The sequence below is a fragment of the Pristiophorus japonicus genome, chromosome 10 (genome assembly GCF_044704955.1).
Source record: "Pristiophorus japonicus isolate sPriJap1 chromosome 10, sPriJap1.hap1, whole genome shotgun sequence".
Classification (NCBI taxonomy): Eukaryota; Metazoa; Chordata; class Chondrichthyes; family Pristiophoridae; genus Pristiophorus; species Pristiophorus japonicus.
Window position 1 is genome coordinate 58,614,204 of NC_091986.1, and position 19,436 is coordinate 58,633,639.

General features: G+C 45.9%; 1 protein-coding gene across 4 annotated transcripts in view; it reads left to right on the forward strand.

The window, feature by feature from the left end:
- nectin3b (nectin cell adhesion molecule 3b) overlaps positions 1 to 19,436 on the forward strand; it is a 350,178-nt gene that overhangs the window by 193,646 nt on the left and 137,096 nt on the right. The window contains exon 1 of one of the 4 annotated variants that reach the window (XM_070891823.1): positions 5,878 to 5,966. The exons of the other annotated variants lie outside the window; for them this stretch is intronic. The gene's annotated coding sequence lies outside the window, so the exon portion shown is untranslated. Of the gene's footprint in view, positions 1 to 5,877; positions 5,967 to 19,436 lie in introns of those variants that run through there. 4 annotated transcript variants of the gene reach the window in all.

The window sequence follows — 19,436 nt, forward strand, 5'->3', positions numbered from 1 at the left end:
GTTCGGGCGGGCCCCGCTGCCAAGTAAGTGTTCGGGCCTGCGGGCCCCGTCGTAGAGGAGGTGTTGGGGCGAGCTGGTGAGGAGGCCCCGAGGCAAGGGAAGTGGCGGCAAGGTGAGGCCCGAGGTCAGGCAGCGGCGGGGCCCTGAGCCATAAGGGCAGCAGCGCTGAGTGGAGGCGAGGCTTGAGGTTGGGCAGCGGCGGGGCCCCAGGGGCGGCGGGTCCGGATTCTGGACGACCCTGGCACCAATTGGTTCGTATTCCAGAACATTCCGGATTCCGGAACTCCAGATTTTGGACGCTCAACCTATGTACCACAAAAAGCAAGGGACCCAACACCGAGCCCTTCAGAAACCCACTGGATACAGCCTTCCAGTCACAAAAACACCCATTAACCATTACCCTTTGCTTCCTGCCTCTGATACACAGGCACTTGTTTCATCCTTTTCCAAAATTTCCAAAATTCTAACACATTGTATTTTGGCACTGGAACATCATGTAACAATTAGTATAAAATAAAAGTGCCTTGGGCCAAGACATCTCTGTTATTCATTAAATATCAAACACAAGGAGGGTTGCATAGTGGAGGTTTGTTGCTGTCTGTCAGCTTTATCTGCTGTTTGCTTCTGTTCATAGTGTTAATTATTTTATTTGAAACTGGGGTTTACATAGTTGCAAATAATATGGCTTATTGCCATTACACCATGGTCACTAAATTGTAAACTTTGCCAAAACCTGTCTGTCCAAAATTGTCTTTTGGGATTTATGTCAAAAGGGAACTGAATTTACTGAATGAATTAAAGAACACTGTTTAATGGAGAAATAGCAATTGCACAGAATAAGTATGAATGGTATATTACCTGCTGAATGGACCTATTTATTTTAGGGTCAGATCAGAGCACATGGTCTGTGTTTGAAGCGGGGTAAATTCAAAATGAATCTGCGGAAACAATATTTCAGTGAGCGAGTGGTCAATCTACGTAACAGGTTCCCTAATGAGACGGTGGAAGCAGTTACTAATTCAAATGCAAATTTGATAGATTTCTTTCAGAAAATAAAATTTGGGGACTTTGGACTATTTCTACATTTGAAGTAGAATATAAAAGTAAGTTGTTGGTTCAAAGTCTAACTTTTAATCTTGAGAATATGTGCTGTAGACAGGCGGCTGCTAACGGGAATGCACAGAGAAGACTTTTTGTAATGAGTTTTTGTAGTTCTTGTAAAGCCCTCAACAAAAGGATCTATTCTTGGAAGCAATTATTTAGACAAATCAGATGGTGGATTGTATAATTTGTGGATTTGAAGAGCAGTTCCATGTTTATTTTGGCATAGTTGTAGTTGTATTTCTAAGCAACTATTAGTGGTGAGGGGCTTTTCTGGCTGCATTTGCAACCCTTCTTCAGCTGCCATCATCGCAATTTATACTATACAACAGTATGGCATTGACTTTTTGTCCCCATTGATGATCAATTTTTAAAAATGAACTTATTATCTCTGTTCCTCTCCTGAAATCTTTATCTCTGATTGTGGTATGCTTCAATAGAGGTGACAGTTATCTTGTATCTTGCTCAAGTAGCAATAGTTAATGTGGCAGCCGAGACAGTTGAGTGTGATATCACCATGGAGCGCGTTGCAGCTAAGTCCAGTTTCGTTTTCACAATGGCTCCCCATGCACATTGTACAGCAGGAGTCACAGGCTAACAGAAGGGGAACCCTGGCTGGTCCCCTTCTCCATTCCGTCAGCCGAGTTCAGGGGAACTTTAGCCAATTGTAGTACTTCAAAAACTATCCTAGAAGAGATTAGATAACTCAGTACAGACCAGAAATGAAATGAAATCTTGAGACTTCTGGTTTATATTAATCCTGTGTTAGGCCAGTGAGTACAGACATCAACTAAAACATCAGGATATCAATCGCTCAGAGTATACATCAAAGACCCCAATACACCCAGTGGCCTAGTATTAAAGACACGATAGACGTGACAGTAAGCTATACAGACTAAAAAGATTTAGCTTTTAATTAAATGAAAGTTTTTTTTCTCTGCTGTAGTTTTGCTTTTACAATAGAAAACAAATGAATTCCTGTTTTAATTTAAATATATATGCATTGAGTCGTATGGATTTTTCTTGGTCCTCACAAATGTTGCATATTTAAATTCCACCCCACTTCTCTTTGTCAGGCTTCTATGCAAATGTAAGGGAGAGATGCACAATAAAACTGAAGTGATGGCTAATCCATTAATCTCTCTTGTTTGTCATACCTGTAACAAATTTGATCTGGAGAAATCTAAGAAAATAAAACTTAAATTTCATTCAGAACATCCATAGATGACAAAGAATTGTTCTAAGATTTGTAATTTGCATTATATTAATCTAAAAGAACGGCATGGTGTGACATTAGTAATTTTAAGGATACATCGTACGAATACTATTACAGTGGGATATTTACTATATTTCTGTGATAATTCACATTTAATGCTGATCCACTGCTTGCATTTTGCCTGTTGTAAACAGTTTTTATTGTAATTGAATGCTGTATAAACCTTTTTAGTCTACCTCGGAATGCATAGTGAGCACACATTGGGGACTGATGACTTTTGGGGGTCAAGTTTCGGGCCGTGCCTAAAACGGCGCAGCCCTGCGAGCCACACCTGATTTCTGCACTCTAAACCGCGCCGAAAACTTACCTTGGTATTCTCCACTCCCTCAGGTTGATCCAGGCCCTCGGCGCAGCGCAGCACAAGCTGTGGGGGGCGGAGCCAGGTCCCTGCGCTGAAATCAGTGCCGGGACCTCTGCACAGGCGTGCTACAGTGGGCGCGCATGTGCAGTAGCTCGAGGCGCCCAAAACTGTGTGGGAGGGGCCCGAAGCACGCCACCCCTAACCCTGGCCAAATGGGCTCACTGAGGCGGCGAAGATCAGGCTGCACCTCCCTCGTCCAGCTCTGGCTGTGGCTCCAGCTTCCTCCCCTGTTCAGCTGATGCTCTCTCAACCGCCCCCCCCATCTCCCGCTCCGCTCCCCCACCCCCCTCCTTCCACTCCGCTCTGCTCCGGCTTCCCCGGCCACCTACCTTCAACTCCGGTCCGCTCCCTCTTCGGCGGGGCCCGCCCGCCCGGCATCTTACTGGGGGCAGGCCCCGCCCGAAGTCTTGGGCCCGGCTTCTTCACGTCGGCCGGGCCCGTTCAGCCTCCCTCCCTCTCCTCTCCCCCCTCTCCTCTCCTCTCCTCTCCTCTCCTCTCCTCTCCTCTCCTCTCCTCTCCTCTCCTCTCCTCTCCCCCCTCTCCTCTCCCCTCCCTCCCCCCTCCGACTCCTCCCCCCCCCCCCCCCCCTCGCTGTCAGAAACACATAGACACTGACACAGACAGAGAGAGAGAAACTGACAGAGAGAGAGAGAGACACACACTGGGGGTCCCCGTCCCAGCACGCTGTTGGAGGGCTCCTGGTGCTACAGTCGGTGAGTAGAAACTTAATTTTTTATTTATGATTTTTAAATGTTTTTATTTTTTTGGGTTGATTTATTGATGTATTTATCATTTATTATTGATGATGACTCTTTATTTGTAAAACTGAAGTGTTTTAATGTTTGTAAACTTCCCTTCCCCCCCCCCCCACCCCCCCCCCACCTATTCCCTACGCCTGATTTATAACCTACGCCTGATTTTCTAAGTTAGTTTGGAGTAAATTTTCACTGCCTAAACTTTCAAAACGGGCATAAGTGGCTGGACACGCCCAATTTTGAAAAAAAAATATCTGTTCCAAACTGAAACAGTTCTAACTGACTAGAACTAGAGCAAACTAAATGTCGAGAATTGCAATTTCTAAGATACTCCATTCTAAACCAGTTGCTCCAAAAAAAATAGGAGCAACTCAGGCCGAAACTTGACCCCATAGACATTGGCCTGGAAATCCCGGCCTCTCCGGGTCCGTAGGGAGTGTGTATGGACCCGGGAAGGCATCACAAAAGCCGGTTTTCAGCGCACAATGTGCATGCGCTGAAAACCGGCTTTTCCGATCTGTCAAGCTGGAGCATAACAGATCCAATGCATATCGGGAGCGAGGACATTTGCAAGGGCAAGATTGCGGGATTTACCCATATCTTGCCCAGCAAATGTCCTCAAAACTCTTGCGGCTGATAAAGGCAGGCGCACAGCCTACTTTTACAGGCGCAAGAGTCTTAAAACATACTTAAAACTTAAAAAGTAAAATTTAAAATACACTATTTTTAAAAAGCCTGCTCACTCCGTTAAATTTATTTTAAATGATAATTTAAAAAACTTTTTTTTAAAACTCAAATTTTTTTTTCTCCAACTTTAACTTTAATTTCAATTAATTTTAATTGAGGTGTTTTTTATTTTTTATTTGATATTGTGTTTGGGTTTTTTTTCTCAATTAATAGCAATGAGAACTCAGATACGGAGTTCCCATTGCTATTAATTGAGAATACTGTACCTGATTGGCTGAGCAGTCACACGTGACAGCATCTTCTGTGTGGAAACCTCGAGGATGGGAGTGCGCTTCGCAGCGCGGGAAGAGAAGGCCTCCCCACTGGAATCGCTGGCTCCTTCCGGACCACCAAGTAAATTCGTAGAAATGTTTCAGGTCGGAGCCAATTGCCCGTAGGAAGCCTCCGACCGGAATTTCAGCCCAACTAACTAATTTCAATTAATTTTAATTATGTGAGATGTGTTCTTTATTTTTTATTGTGTTTATTTTTTTCTCTAATAGCAATGAGAACTCATTGATATGAAGTTCTTATTGCTATTAATGAGAAATCTGTGGAATACTGTACCTGATTGGCAGTCACAGAAGATAGAATATTTCCAATACTCCCAAAAGATTGGCAACCATTAATGACTGCTGATTTTTTGCAGCAGGTTTCTTGTGTTGAAAATGTTAAGATTTTCTTCATATTTCCATACCTTACTCAAAAATACTTGTTTGATCTAATTTACTACTTCACTTATTTATTTGACGAGTAAATTATCCATAGAAAGGTGAAGGAACATAAGAAATCAGAGCAGGAATAGGCCATTGGCCCCTCAAGCCTGCTCCGCCATTTAATAAGATTATGGCTGATCTGATCTTGGGCTCAGCTCCACTTCCCTGCCCGCACCCCATAACCCGTCACACCCTTATCGCTCAAAAATGTGTATCGCCACCTTAAATATATTCAATGACCCAGCCTCCATAGCTCTCTGGGTCAGAGAATTCCACAGATTTACAACCCTCAGAGAAAAAATGGGCTACCCCTTATTCTTAAACTATGTCCCCTAGTTCTAGATTCCCCCACAAGTGGAAACATCCTCTCTGCATCTACCCTGTCGAGTCCCCTCAGTATTTTATATGTTTCAATAAGATCACCTCTCATTCTTCTTAACTCCAATGAATATAGGCCCAATCTGCTCAATCTTTCTTCATAAGTCAACCCCTTCATCTCAGGAATCAACCTGGTGAACCTTCTCTGAATTGCCTCCAATGCAAGTATATCCCTCCTTAAATAAGGAGACCAAAACTGTACGCAGTACTCTAGGTGTGGTCTCACCAATACCCTGTACAGTTGTAGCAGGATTTCCTTGCTTTTATACTCCGCCTCCCTTTGCAATAAAGGCCAACATTCCATTTGCCTTCCTGATTATTTGCTGTACCTGCATACTAACTTTTTGAGTTTAATGCACAAGGACTCCCAGATCCCTCTGTACTGCAGCAATTTGTAATCTCTCTCCATTTAACTAATAGTTTGCTTTTTTATTTTTCCTGCCAAAGTAGATAACATCACACTTTCCCACATTATACTCGTTCTGCCAAATGTTTGCCCACTCACTTAGCCTGTCTATATTCCTTTGCAGATTCTTTTGGGCGGAGTTTGGACAGTCTTCAGAATTGTCTCCATAGTACCACTCACTGGTCAGACCATGCACCTACCTAGACAACTATTTCATACAGAATATCCATTCTAAATGTTTACATAGGTAGGCTACAATGTTGAATGTTGACACGAGTGACCAAAAATTGTGACGGCAGGAAGCGCATTGATGCACAGAATTTTCATCGTAAACATTTTCTCTTTTGAGCTTTTGAGCTCCCTACTCCAGTGGCTCCATTTAACACTTGTTTTAAGTCTCTATTTTAATTCATCAAGTACAGGTGCAGCGTCGAGAATCCGGAACCCTCGGGACCGAAACCGTTCCAGATTCCGGGCTTTTCCGGACTTTCGATCATTTTTTTAATGTCACGAATCTGGAAACACCCGAGCCCAGGTTCCGGATTTCGGAACATCAGTGGGGGGTGGGTGGCGGTCACCGCCGAGGAGCTGTTCGGGCCGTCGGCTCCGTCTATGAAGTCGTCAGGCAGGGCGCCGCCGTGAAGGAGCTCTTTAGGCGTGCCCTGCCCCGTGGTGGAGCTGTTTGGGCGGGCCCCGCCTTGCTGGAGCTGTTAAGGCGGGCCCCGCCGCCAAGGGTCTGTTCGGACGAGCCCCGCCATGGTGGAGCTGTTCGGGCGGGCCCTGCTGCTGAGGAGGGGCTCTTCAGGCAGGCCCTGCCGCTGAGGAGGCCCCGAGGTAAGGGCAGCGGTGCCGGGCGAGGCGAGCAGCGGCGAGGTAAGGGCAGCGGCGGTGAGGCTCAGGGTCGGCGGATCCGGATTCCAGAACATTTTACGGATTCCGGACAACCTTGCCATTAATTGGTCCAGATTCCGGAGCTCCGGATTTTCGATGCTGCACCTGTATGTGTATGTATGTACATAAATATAATTGATGAATGGACGGATTAGTCGGTGGTCTGTCCAGCAGTTGTCGGCTCCTGTCATGGCATGGGTGATGCACACGTCCTTGTGGTCCCTCGCTCGGACGATGACGTAGTCGAGCAGGTGCGAGTGCTTGGAGTTGAGGGCGATGCCTTGTATTTGTCCCTCTGGTGGAACAAGGTGTTGATGATGACGAGGTCGTGTTCTCGGCATTTTGTCAGGAGCAGGATACCGCTGGAATTGGTTTTCCCTTTCTGTCGATCATGGCTCCCCAGAGGCCTGTGTCCTTACTAACTCTGGCGTTGAAGTCGCCGAGGAGAATCAGTTTGTTGTCTGTAAGGACTCGGGATAGGGATTGTTTGAGGCTGGAGTAGAATTCCTCTTTGGTGTCATCTGTTGCGTCGAATGTTGGGGTGTACTCACTGATAACTGTGGCACACTGGATAGGGTGAACCGGAGAGTCATGAGGCATTCGCTAATCACGCAGGGAGCGTTTCTCAGGCGGCCGACCAGCTTGTTCTTGATGGTGAAACCAACTCCATGGAGGCGGCGTTCTTCTGGTTTGCCTTTCCAGAAGAAGGTGTAACCTCCACCTTGTTCTTTGAGCTGGCCTTCCCCCTGCCTGCCGATTCTCGCTTAGGGCGGCGGTGTCGACGTCAAAGCATCTCAGTTCCCGGGCAACGATGGCGGTGTGGCGTTCCAGTCTGTCGCTGTTGTCCTTGAGGGTCCTGACATTCCAGGTCCTGAACTTCAATTTGAAGGGGTGGAAGATGTCTGCATGAGTTCTTTTTAATGTGGAATGGCCGTGGCACACTGGCTATGATACGGGCTTAGCAGAGCAAGGTCTTGGTCCAGTGGCAAGCGGGTCCAACACGACTGGAGACCAGGCTCTACTGTATGGGCCTAGTTGCCTACGGCGGGATGCGAGCCATAAGCTCGGCACTGAGCAGCGCCCTTCAGTGAGATGGTGAGAAATCCGTGGTGTGAAAAGTGGGGGTGAGAGATTTGAGGTATTGCTTCCCTCTCATAGGTATCAGTTCCTGACTGGGAGCAGGCATTGGGATGGCCAAAGGTCCACTTCGTGGAAGGAGGAGAGGTCAGAGTGGCCACAGCGATTGTGCATACCATGTGCTCGACAGAGGCTTCGCAGTTGACTGGGGCCAGTGGTCAGGGGGATGCCCGAACATGAGCCGGGTTGGGGGGGGGGGGGATGGAGGTCCGAACTATGCCGGAAGGATGTAGCCCCGAACATCGCCGGGGGTGGAAAGCCCGAAACGTGAGAGTGAAGGTAGGACCCAAACCTATGGTCGGAGCTGGTCGAAGGCTCAGCGCCGTCGGGGATAGTGTGGAGCAGCTGAGTCGGCCATGTCCAGTGGGGAGCCAAAAGCGACGGTCCAGTTGGGAAGTCTTGGCAACAGGGAGGTCGATCTGGAAGGGAAGTCTTGATTGGGGGATGGGCAGTGGGCCCAGGTAGCTGCCCTTGCAGCATAGGTAAGGGATATACTTTAGGGGTGGAAAATGCACCCACTGTTAGGGCCAGGGGGGGGCTTAAACAGTGGGAGGGGAGATTGAGGGAGAGAAGAGTGAAGGATGGCCAGGGGGAAGTTTGTTTGGGGAGAACTCCCGAGGGAACTGCCTTCCCATCCGTTATCTTGGACTAGTAATATACCCCAAAGAGGCGATGGCAACAAAAGCAATGCTGCAGAAAAATCAACGTCGGGGCACTCAAACACCCAGCTAAGGGAGCCCTATACAGCCAGTGCCTCACTGCCAACCTGGCGACCCTCGATGACCCTGAGACGCAGAGTGCCCACAGCACTTGGTCTGCTCTACAGGCCACCATAACCACTGTCTGCGAAGAGATGCTCAATCAGGAAACACCAGGACTGGTTTGATGAGAATGACCAGGAGATCCAGGAGCTAATAAACTGCAAGCGCAGGGCATTTGTGAACTTAAAGCAACAACCCAACTCGGGAGCAACAAAGCAGCTCTACAGATGGCTGAAGGCCGAGGTCCAACAAAAAACCCACAACCTAAAGAATAGATGGTGTGTGGAGAAAGCACAGGATATTCAGCAGCTGGCCGACAGCCATGACGTGCGAGGATTCTTCACCGCAGTCAAGTCCACCTACGGTACAAGCACCCAAGACCCCACCCCACTGCTGGCCAAGAATGGGGAGACGCTCAGTAAGGACACCAAGGCAGTCAGGGCCTGCTGGAAGGAGCACTTTGAAGATCTCCTTAATCGAGATTCTGCCTTTGACACGAGTGTCCTCTACTCCATCCCGCAGCATGCTACCCGCTACCATCTCTGCAAAACCCCAGCCCTGCCCGAGGTAGAAAAGGCCATCTGTCAGCTCAAGAACAACAAGGCATCAGGAGCAGATGGAATCCCTGCTGAGGCACTAAAGTATGGCAGAGAGGCACTATTGGCTCGAATGCATGACCTCTTCTCTGTCATCTGGAAGGAGGAGTGCATGCCCGGAGATCTGAGATGCCGTAATCGTGACCATCTTTGAAAAAGGGAACAAGTCCGACTACGGCAACGACAGAGGAATCTCCCTCTTGTCGGCCACTGGGAAAGACATTGCTAGAATCCTCCTCCAACTGTTTTCTCCCTGTGGTGAGGAGCTCCTCCCGGAGTCTCAGTGCGGATTTTGTCCGCTATGGGGAGCAACGGACATGATTGTTGCGACGCGACAACTGCAAGAGAAATGCGGGGAACAGCACCAACCCTTGTACATGGCCGCCTTTGACCTCACAAAGGCCTTTGACACTGTTAACTGTGAGGGACTATGGAGCGTCCCCCTATGTTTCGGCTGCCCTCAAAAATTTGTCACCATGTTCCGCCTGCTCCAAGACGACATGCAAGCCGTGATCCTGACCAACGGATCCACCGCAGACCTAGTCCACATCCGACCGGGGTCAAGCAGGGCTGTGTCATCGCGCCAACCCTCTTCTCGATCTTCCTCACTGCAATGCTCCAACTCGCACTCAACCACGCTGGAGTGGAACTAAACTATAGAACCAATGGGAACCTGTTCAACCTTCATCGCCTCCAGGCTAGATCCAAGGTCGTCCCATCCTCTGTCATCAAACTACAATACGCCAACGACTCTTGCATCTGTGTGAATTGGGCAGACCACATCGTCCGCATGCCCGACACGAGACTCCCAAAGCAAGCGCTCTATTCGGAACTCCAACATGGCAAGCGAGCCCCAGATGCGCAGAGGAAACGTTTCAAGGACACCCTCAAAGCCTCCTTGATAAAGTGCAACATCCCCACCGGAACCTGGGAATCCCTGGCCCAAGACCGCCCTAAGTGGAGAAAGAGCATCCAGGAGGACGCTGAGCGCCTTGAGTCTCTTTGCTGAGAGCATGCAGAAAACAAGCGCAGGCGGCAGAAGGAGCGTGCGGCAAATCAGTCCCATCCATCCCTTTCCTTCAACGACTGCCTGTCCCACCTGTTAGAGACTGTAATTCCCGTATTGGACTGTAAAGTCACCCAAGAACTCAGAGTGGAAGCAAGTCTTTCTCGATTTCGAGGGACTGCCTATGATATAATTACAAAAAAATTATATATATTTTTAAATACAGCTTTGTTCTGGCCTGTTAAAGGTCACAATCTGCTTTAGTCTGGGTGTTGTGTAACGCGAGAGGATTAATTAGCAATCTTGTCGTGCGAAGCCCCTTGGGGAAGAGTGACCATAATATGGTAGAATTCTTCATTAAGATGGAGAGTGACACAGTTAATTCAGAGACTCGGGTCCTGAACTTAAAGAAAGGTAACTTCGACGGTATGAGACGTGAATTGGCTAGGATAGACTAGCGAGTGATACTTAAAGGGTTGCCAGTGGATAGGCAATGGCAGACATTTAAAGATTCACATGGATGAACTTCAAGAATTGTACATCCCTGTCTGGCATAAAAATAAAACTGGGAAGGTGGCTCAACCGTGGCTAACAATTGAAATTAGGGATAGTGTTAAATCCAAGGAAGAGGCATATAAATTGGCCAGAAAAAGCAGCAAACCTGAGGACTGGGAGAAATTTAGAATTCATCAGAGGAGGACAACGGGTTTAATAAGGAGGGGGAAAATAGAGTATGAGCGTAAGCTTGCAGGGAACATGAAAACTGACTGCAAAAGCTTCAATAGATATGTAAAGAGAAAAAGATTAGTGAAGACAAATGTAGGTCCATTGCAGTCAGAATCAGGTGAATTTATAATGGGAAACAGAGATGGCAGACCAATTGAACAAATACTTTTGGTTCTGTCTTCATTAAGGAAGACACAAATAACCTTCCGGAAATACTAGGGGACCGTGTGTCAAGCGAGAAGGAGGAACTGAAGGAAATCCTTATTAGTCAGGAAATTGTGTTGGGGAAATTGATGGGACTGAAGTCCGACAAATCCCCAGGGACTGATAATCTGCATCCCAGAGGACTTAAGGAAGTGGCCCAAGAAATAGTGGATGCATTGGTGGTCATTTTCCAACATTCTATAGACTCTGGATCAGTTCCTATGGATTGGAGGGTAGCTAATGTAACCCCACTTTTTTTTTAAAAAAAAAGAGGGAGAGAGAAAACACGGAATTATAGACCGGTTAGCCTGACATCTGTAGTGGGGAAAATGTTGGAATCACTTATTAAAGATGAAATAGCAGCACATTTGGAAAGGAGTGACAGGATTGGTCCAAGTCAGCATGGATTTATGAAGGGGAAATCATGCTTGACAAATCTCGAATTTTTTGAGGATGTAACTAGTAGAGTGGACAAGGGAGAACCAGTGGATGTGGTGTATTTGGACTTTCAGAACGCTTTTGACAAGGTCCCACACAAGAGATTAGTGTGCAAAATTAAAGCTCATGGTATTGGGGGTAATGTATTGACGTGGCTAGAGAACTGGTTGGCAGACAGAAAGCAAAGAGTAGGAATAAACGGGTCCTTTTCAGAATGGCAGGCAGTGACTAGTGGGGTACCGCAAGGTTCAGTGCTGGGACCTCAGCTATTTACAATATACATTAATGATTTAGATGAAGGAATTGAATGTAATATCTCCAAGTTTGTAGATGACACTAAGCTGGGTGACAGTGTGAGCTGTGAGGAGGATGCTTTGAGGCTGCAGAGTGACTTGTACAGGTTAGGTGAGTGGGCAGATGCAGTATAATGTAGATAAATGTGAGGTTATCCACTTTGGTGGCAAAAACAGGAAGGCAGAATATTATCTGAATGGCAACAGATTAGGAAAAGGGGAGGTGCAACGAGACCTGGGTGTCATGGTACATCAGTCATTGGAAAGTTTGCATGCAGGTACAGCAGGTGGTGAAGAAGGCAAATGGCATGTTGGCCTTCATAGCGAGAGGATTTGAGTATGGGAGCATAGAGGTCTTACTGCAGTTGTACAGGGCCTTGGTGAGGCCACACCTTGAATATTGTGTACAGTTTTGGTCTCCTAATCTGAGGAAGGACATTCTTGCTATTGAGGGAGTGCAGTGAAGATTCAGCAGACTGATTCCCGGGATGGCAGGACTGACATATGAAGAAAGACTGGATCGATTAGGCTTATATTGACTGGAATTTAGAAGAATGAGAGGGGATCTCATAGAAACATATAAAATTCTGACGGGTTTAGACAGGGTAGATGCAGGAATAATGTTCCCAATGTTGGGGAAGTCCAGAACCAGGGGTCACAGTCTAAGGATAAGGGGTAAGCCATTTCGGACCGAGATGAGGAGAAACTTCTTCACTCAGAGAATTGTGAACCTGTGGAATTCTCTACCACAGAAAGTTGTTGAGGCAAGTTCGTTAAATATATTCAAAAGGGAGTTAGATGTGGCCCTTACGGCTTAAGGGATCAAGGGGTATGGAGAAAAAGCAGGAATGGGGTACTAACGTTGCAAAAATTATCAGCCATGATCATATTGAATGGTGGTGCAAGCTCGAATGGCCTACTCCAGTACCTATTTTCGATGTTAGTCTGAATAAGCTTTTGAAAGCAGGGATTTGTTTATCGGTTAAAGCAGGGGTGGACAATTATTTGGGTTGAAGGGCCACTTAACAAGTTTTGTTGAGCTGTTGAGGGTCACACACACACACACACTAAGGCGCATGGCTGCACGGTCCTGTGCAGACCGCTCCATAGCTCCGACCGCAGGAAGAGATCCTGCGCATGTGCGGCGGCATCGTGGCCAGCCACAAAGCAAATTTAAAGGGACTGCACGTGGAAAGAAATTATAGGGAACGTTGCATAAACATAAATTCAAATAGGTCAGATGCTATCTTACATGCACAACATGTATTGGATACTGCTTAGAAATTAATCAAAGCTAAAAGTTGAAAATGTGGTAATATCTTCTGGTCTCTAAATCAGTGCTGTGAACTGTACCCTCTTTAAAGCCTGTGTCAGCATCAATCCCCCACATCATCCTTCTGCCCCTTTGCAAAGATTTATAATGCCTTTCCAATTGGTGCCAGATGAAACCCCCCTGCCGTCGTACTCTGCAGCACCGATCACTTCGGTAAAAGAGTTGTTGGAGATGAGCATCCATGACTCCACTCTAAAATGGATATTTGAGTATGCAGTCAATCTGGGTATGGATGTCCGGCATTGGGACCCAGAATCACAGAACGGATAGATTGGGCCATGGAAAAACGTTTTTGCGAATTATAAATTTGAATGAAGTATTACTATGGTTTTTCCTTGGCTGCAGTTCGGATCTGTCTCTGACCCATGAGAAGTGAAAGTGGATAGATGAATGTACAGCTTGAACTCCGGCTGATATTCTATTTCTGTCCCAACCAGTGAGCCGGATGGAATGACCTGGCGGGCCGGATATGGCCGCGGGCCGTATTTTGCCCACCACTGATTTAGTGACGCGTGGCCAATTCTAGGATCAACAACTTGTAAACATATTTAACTCCATTTCATTTTTAACTATTTAACTGCAGTCCTATTGTAAATTGGAACTCATCCACCAGTGCTTTTAAATAAAGTACATTTAAATACGTTTGTCATGTGAACAGATGTGACCACTGCTATTTTGATGGAACCTTAGCAACAGCTCTGTCTTTTCCTCTGATGCTAATTGCATGCATTAGTAAGTTTTACACTAAAGTCCTTGTACTAATTTAGTCCTATACATGTAGATTTTTTTAATGTTTATAAGTTATGACATTTTGTGAAATAAGTGGTTTTAATTTTTTTAAGTGCATCTTGAATGACTGTAGGTTAATGGATTTTGCAACTGATTCCTTCCAACACTAACTGGGTGTGGAAATAAAGTTAGTCTCTTTAAGTAAGGGCATACTTTTAAAAATAAGTTTGTAGGTGCATGATTGACTTGAAGGATATTATGTTCTGTTGAATATCTAGCTTTTAATTATCATTTGCCTATGTTTAGATTACACTGGAGTTTCTGTTGAACTAATTGGCATTGTTAGTGTATCAGAGCACACTGTGACATGTTGATGAGTTTGATTGTGGGTTGTTATCCTTGATGTGTAACACTTAATCATTCACTCTCATTGATGTGCTTTCAACAACAACAACAACTTGTATTTATGTACCATAGTAAAACATCCCAAGACACTTCACAGGAGTGTTATCAAACAAAATTTGACACTAAGTCACATGAGGAAAAACTAGGGCATATTACCAAAAGCTTGGTCAAAGAAGTATGTTTTAAGGAGAGTCTCAAAAGAGGAAATAGAGGTAGAATGGGGGAGAGGTTTAGGGAGAGAATTCAGAGCTTGGGGCCTTGGCACCTAAAGACACTGTCACCAATGGTTGAGCGATTAAAATCAGGGATGCTCAAGAGGTCAGAATTCGAGGAGCATAGATATCCGAGGGTTGTGGGGCTGGACGAGATTAGAGATAGGGAGGGGTTTGAAAACAAGGATGAGAATTTTAAAATTGAGGCATTGCTTAACCGGAAGCCAATGTAGGTCAGTGAGCACAGGGGTGTTGGGTGAATGGGACTTGGTGTAAGTTAGGACATGGGCAGCAGAGCTTTGGATGACTTCAAGTTTACAGAGGGTAGAATGTGGGAGGCCAGCCAGGAATGCGTTGGAATAGTCAAGTCTAGAAGTAACAAAGACTTTCTATTTATATAGAGGTGACTTTCTTAGTTCAAATGCTAAGACGACTAGTCTGTTACAGGGTGGGGGTGGGAATGGTAAATCCATTAAAAAAAATAACTGACTTGATTTTTTAGAAAAGAGAAACCATGTCGACGGGTAAATGAATACATAATATAGCACCACCAATAATGGTGCGTTTTTACATCTATGAGCTTTCGTGGAGATAAACATGCAGCTCCACACAGATCTTTGTGTTCTCAAAGTGGGTTTGCTTTTTTTTTAAAAAAACATAGTAATCATAAAATCTTTGCATAATATGTATACCAGATTTTACAATAATAAATTTTGAAAGCACTGACATATTTCATGGTCTAGTAATTTAATTCTTAATCCGCTTTATATAAAACTGTCACAGTACACAGAACAAGGAGTCTAATAGACATGAAGAAGCTGTCAACTTATAGATCTACCCTGTAAAATTGCATTTGATTGCAAATTCAATTTTACTAGTTTTTTTCTTTTCAGTTCAGCTTAATCAAAGCATGAATAGTAAAATACCATGGAGAATGATAATTGGTCATCACCTCGATGTGAGTTATAGAGTATGAATTGTTAGTTCTGTGATTCGCACAGATTTTTTAAAAATATGGGTTATGAAAATGTGAACAATACAAATAAATGTTTTTTTTGCTCAGCACAGTGTAGTGGGAAGCTGTGTTTGTAAGGCTACAGTGTTGCAATATTTTTGTAATACAGATTGAGTTGCAGAGCTGGAGATTTAGTCAACCTTGTGGCGCATGCTTTTGTTAAATTATAAGTCGATCACCGAGTTGCAGACAGAATGTCAAGACCAAGTTCAATGGTGAGGCATAATTGGACTCAGACATGCAAACGTAATTCAGTCCTGATTTTAACACATTCTGTCCTTTATTATGCCATTTTAAATTGCTGCGTCCACATTTATAAGGGAAACTGCCAATGTAAAGTTGTCACATGGTAATTGCTTCTGCCTAACAGTGGTGGCGGTGCAGTGCCTTTTCTGGCAGGAAGGTATAATTGCAGCATGACAGAATTACATCGGCAGTTAATATGATAAATGTGGACAGGGAAATATAAAATTGGAAAAACAAAATTGACCAGACGTGTGTAGATTGTCGAAATCTCGACTCAATTTAACTAAAAAAAAATATGAAACTCTGACACACAGCTCGTTAGATGTCCCTTTAATAGATTTACTTGCTGCAAGGAAAAGTCTCACGAAGTCAAAGGCTCAGTGAAGACTTCTTCAGAGGTACAGAATCACATTATCTTTTTACAGAAGAACAAACAAAGAAATTATGGTTCCATCACGTGCATCAGTTCTGCCCTTGCGGTCAGCAAATACAGATAAGGAGTTCTTCAATCACTTAATCAACATTACATCCTTGTTTTAATTCTCTACATATCGATACAGCCTTTATCTAATACTTCTAAGGTTAGCACAGCGACAGTTATTAGTGGGGAGTATAATTCTAACAGGACATTCTTTCTGTTAGGGAGGGTAAATTCAAGGTTCCTTCGCTCACACAGGTGGCTCCTGCCTTTCTTTAATTAGCTATCAGCCAAGGTTAGCATGTTAATGCAGAAGCAAACTATCTGCTGCAGGGCGAACTGAGACTCCATTTTGTTTTATTACAAAAGGGCACATTTAACAGAAAATGTAACTTTAAAAGTAAATTTCCACAAGATATAATATTTTTCATCTGTTACTGGTTGAACACCTGTTGCATTGCTCATAGCAAGGTGGCTCTTCTATTTTCATAGAATCACAGAATTTACAGAACGGAAGGAAGCCATTTGGTGCATCATACCTATGCTGGCCTAAAAAGAGCTATCCGCGTAATCCCACTTTCCTCTTAGTCTGTAGCCTTGTAGGTTACAGCAATTCAAGTGCATAAACAAGTACTTTTAAAACTTGATGAGCTTTTCTGCCTCTACCACCCTCCAGGCAATGAGATCCAGACACTCACCGCTTCAGTCAACAAGCTCCCCACTGGAGTGGAACTAAACTACAGAACCAGTGGGAACCTGTTCAACTTTCGTTGTCTCCAGGCCAGGCCCAAGGCCACCTCAACCTCTGTCGTCGAGCTTCAGTACGTGGATGACGCCTGCGTCTGCGCACATACAGAGGCTGAATCCAGGACATAGTCGACGTATTTACTGAGGCGTACGAAAGTTTGGGCCTTACGCTAAGCATTCATAAGACAAAGGTCCTCCACCAGCCTGTCCTCGCCGCACAGCACTGCCACCCCAGTCATCAAGATCCACGGCGCGGCCCTGGACAACGTGGACCATTTCCCTTACCTCGGGAGCCTTTTATCAACAAGAGCAGACATTGACGATGAGATTCAACACCGCCTCCAGTGCAGCCTTCGTCTGCCTGAGGAAAAGAGTGTTCGAAGACCAGGCCCTCAAATCTGCTACTAAGCTCATGGTCTACAGGGCTGTAGTAATACCCGCCCTCCTGTATGGCTCAGAGACATGGATCATGTACAGTAGTCACCTCAAATCGCTGGTGAAATACCACCAACGATGTCTCCGCAAGATCCTACAAATCCCCTGGGAGGACAGACGCACCAACATTAGCATCCTCGACCAGGCCAACATCCCCAGCATTGAAACACTGACCACACTTGATCAGCTCCGCTGGACAGGCCACATTGTTTGCATGCCAGACTCCCAAAGCAAGCGCTCTACTCTGAGCTGCTTCATGGCAAATGAGCCAAAGGCGGGCAGAGGAAACATTACAAAGACACCCTCAAAACCTCCCTGAGAGACTGCAACATTCCCACTGACACCTGGAAGTCCCTGGCCAAAGACTACCCTAAGTGGAGGAAGTGCATCCGGGAGAGCGCTGAGCACGTCAAGTCTCATTCTCGAGAGCATGCAGAAATCAAGTGCAGGCAATGGAAAGAGCGTGTGGCAAACCGATCCCACCGTCCCTTTCCCTCTGACTATCTGTGGTTCTCGTATTGGACTGTTCAGTCACCTTCGGTCTCATTTTAAGAGTGGAAGTAAGTCTTCTTTGATTCCAAGGGACGGCCTATGATGATGATGATGATGATGACGACCCTCTGGGTGAAAAACGTTCTCAACTTCCCACTAATACTTCTACCAATTACTTTAAATCTATGCCCCCTGGTTATTGACACCTATGCTAAGTTAAATAAGTCCTTCCTACCCACTCTTTTTTATTTAATTAATTCCGGGGTGTGAGCATCACTGGCAAGGCCAGCATTTATTACCCATCACTAGTTGCCCTTGAGAAGGTGGTGGTGAGCCACTTTCTTGAACCGCTGCAGTCCTTCTGGTGACGGTACTCCCACAGTGCTATTGGGGAGGGAGTTCCAGGATTTTGACCCAGCGACGATGAAGGAAAGGCGCTGCGTTATTTGGAGGGGAACTTGCAAGTGATGGTGTTCCCATGTGCCTACTGCCCCTTGTCCTTCTAGGTGGTAGAGGTCACAGGTTTGGGAGGTGCTGCCGAAAAAACCGTGGCGAGTTTCTGCAGTGTATCTTATACATGGTACACACTGCAGCCACGGTGTGCTGGCGGTGGAGGGAGTGAATGTTGAAGATGGTGGATGGGGTGCCAATCAAGCGGTGCTTTGTCCTGGATGGTGTCGAGCTTCTTGTGGTGTTGGAGCTGCACTCATCCAGCAAGTGGAAAGTATTCCATCACACTCATGACTTGTGCCTTGTAGATGATGGAAAGGTTTTGGGGAGTTGGGAGGTGAGACACTCGTCGCAGAATACCCAGCCTCTGACCTGTTCTTGTTGCCACAGTATTTATGTGGCTGGTCCAGTTACGTTTCTCGTCAATGGTGACCCCCAGGATGTTGATGGTGGGAATTCAGCAATGGTAATGCCGTTGGATATCAAGGGGAGGTGGCTAGACTCTCGCTTGTTGGAGATAGTCATTGCCTGGGACTTGTGTGGCGCAAATGTTACTTGCCACTTATCATCCCATGCCTGAATGTAGTCCAGGTTTTTCTGCATGTGGGCATGGACTGCTTCATTTTCTGAGGAGTTGTGAATGAACTAAACACTGCAATCATCAGCGAGCATCTCCACTTCTGATCTTATGATGGAGGGAAGGCCATTGATGAAGCAGCTGAAGATAGTTGGGCCTAGGACACTGCCCTGAGGAACTCCTGCAGCTATGTCCTGGGGCTGGGATGATTGACCTCCAACAACCATAATCATATTCCTTTGTGCTAGGTCATCACTCACTCACTCATAGGCAGTCCCTCAGAATCGAGGAAGACTTGCTTCCACTCCCAAAGTGAGTTCTCTGATTGCTGAACAGTCCAAAAGACAAGCCACAGACCCTGTTACAGGTGGGACAGACATTCATCGAGGGAAGGGGTCGGTGGGGCTGGTTTGCCGCGCGTTCCTTTCGCTGCCTGCACTTGACCTCTTCGCTCTTTGCGTTGAGACTCGAAGAGCTCAACGCCCTCCCGGATGCACTTTCTCCACCTCGGGCAGTCTTCGGCCAGGGTCTCCCAGGTATTAGTAGTGATGTCGCACTTTACCAGGGAGGCTTTGAGGGTGTCGTCGTAATGTTTCCGCTGCCCAC